This window comes from Sapajus apella, unplaced genomic scaffold, assembly GCF_009761245.1.
Source record: "Sapajus apella isolate SASKATOON/1434 unplaced genomic scaffold, GSC_monkey_1.0 scaffold4, whole genome shotgun sequence".
In the NCBI taxonomy this organism is placed as follows: Eukaryota; Metazoa; Chordata; class Mammalia; order Primates; family Cebidae; genus Sapajus; species Sapajus apella.
Window position 1 is genome coordinate 56,481,562 of NW_022436944.1, and position 2,391 is coordinate 56,483,952.

General features: G+C 42.5%; 1 non-coding gene across 1 annotated transcript; it reads right to left on the bottom strand.

Moving 5' to 3' along the window:
- Positions 1–1,989: 1,989 nt before the first annotated feature.
- On the bottom strand, positions 1,990–2,093 carry LOC116545161. The gene has a single exon (XR_004266216.1). It is a non-coding gene; the product is annotated as a U6 spliceosomal RNA (small nuclear RNA).
- Between the last annotated feature and the right edge of the window lie 298 nt (positions 2,094–2,391).

Here is a 2,391-nt window from a genome sequence, read left to right on the forward strand (position 1 = left end):
CAATAAGATGTGATCGTGCTACTGCCCTCCAGCCTGGGTGACAGAGAAAAACCCTGTCTCCAAAAAAAAAAAAAAAAAAAAATAGCAGATTGTAGTGGTGCACATCTATAGTCCCAGCTCCTCCAGAGGCTTAGGTGGGTGGATCACTTGAGTCCTGGAGGTCAAGGCTGCAGTGAGCCATGACTACACCACTGCAAGCCAGCCTGGGCGACAGAGCAAGATCCTATCTCAAAAAAAAAAAAAAAGAATGCTGTGGTTTGTTGGTTACGATGCAAAAATCTCACTTATGGCTAATTCTGGTTCTACGTGGATTCTCCTACCCAGGGCACTCACCCTTTACTCCGCTAGTGATTATGAATGCCTAATCACTGATGATAAAGTAATGGTTTTTCTGTATTATATACTTACTATAAATGAGTAATAAAACGTCCTTCATTGTATAGCTTATTTAACAAACATTTATCTGGCATGTATCAGGCACCCAATTAGGTACTTAACACAGAGGCAAAACAGAATTTCTGCCCTTAAGGAGCTAGAATTCCAGAGTTTCTGTTGATACATATATTTTAATGACTATTAAGCTCTCACTATGTGCCAGGTAATTTGCAAATGCTAGGCATCAGACAGGAAGCAAAAACAAAGCTGTTTTCTTTTTCTCATGAAACTGGTAAGGGAGACAATCTCACAAAAGTACCTTTACAATCTAACAGGTATTACAGAAGGTAAGTATGTGCTGCCATGAGGGCATAAAAACATTGGGACTTGACTTAAGCTGACATGTCAGAAATGCCCTCTCCTGGGAAGAGGTGTTTCAAGCCGACACTTAAAAGTGCTTCAGGCAGGAGAATCGGTTGAACCCTGGAGGTGGAGGTTGCAGTGAGCTCTGATCGCACCACTGCAATCCAGTCTGGCGACAGAATGAGACTCCATCTCAAAAAAAAAAAAGTGCCTTAGAGTATAAACTACATGCAGAAAGTGGGGGAAAGCAAGAAAGAGCGTATGTGGGCTTCATGATGGAACCAACAGAGTCCCAGGGACTGAAATGAGAGAATGTGAGATGAGTCTGAAGAGCTGAGGGTCCATCATTCAAGGCCTTATGGCTACTCATTCTTTAAATAAATGCATCCTGAGGGCCTCCTATGGACCAAATCCTATTCCGCACACAGAGGACACGGCAGTGGACAACAAATTCCCTATCTGTGAGCATCTTACACACAGTATACAAATAATATGAGAGATAATAGTGCTGTAAGAATATTTGAACAGGGTGAGAATGAAAGGGTAGGGTGGAGTTGCTATTTTATTAGCCTGAACCCTATGAAATTACTGATTTTTTTTTTTTTTGAGACAGTCTTGCTCTGTCACCAGGCACCAGGCTGTAGTATAGTGGCACAATCTTGGTGCACTGCAATCTCTGCCTCCTGGGTTCAAGCAATTCTGCCTCAACCTCCCTAGTAGCTGGGACTATAGGAGCACACCACCACGCCCAGCTAATTTTTGTATTTTTTTTAGTAGAGACAGGGTTTCACCATGTTGGCCAGGATGGTCTTGATCTCTTGACCTCATGTTCCGCTCGCCTTGGCCTCCCAAAGTGCTGGGATTACAGGCGTGAGCCACCGCGCCTGGCCGAAATTACTGATTTTTAAAAGTAATTTTTGACCTGAGAATGACATTAGGTTCGTGTGGTTCAATCAGTTGTGTGACATTAGGATCATATGGTTCAACTTAATACTTGGAAGAGTCAGAACTAATGAGGTGATCTAAAGAAAGAGAAGCCAGCTGTGTAAATACCTGGGGAAAGAGCATTTCAAGCAAAGGAACAGCAATTGCAAAGGCCCTAAAACAAAAATGTGCTTGCCATGTTTGAGGAGCAGTAAGAAGGCTGAAGAGTAAAGGACAAGCGGGAAGGACAGTAATAGGATGGTAATAGAGACCAGATGAAACTGGTGACCATGGTAACAAATTTTCTCCATTATTTATTTATTTATTTAAAATATGGAACACTTCACGAATTTGTGTGTCATCCTTGCGCAGGGGCCATGCTAATCTTCTCTGTATCGTTCCAATTTTAGTATATGTGCCGAAGCGAGCACCTCCTTTTTAAAAAAAAAAAAACAAAAACAGGGTCTCACTTTGTCATTCAGGCTAGAGTTCAATGGCATGCTCATAGTTCACTGCAGTGATCTTCCTACCTTAGCCTCCTTAGCTGGGACTATAGGCATGCACCACCACGCCCAGGTAATTTTTTTTTTTTTTTTAGTAGAGACAGGCCAAGTTTATGCCTGTAGTAGTAGATTCAGCTACCTCAGGAAGCTTGACCCCAGGAGTCCAAGGTTATATAGCAGCACACTCCAGCCTGGGCAACATAGCAAGATCCCATCTCTTAAAACG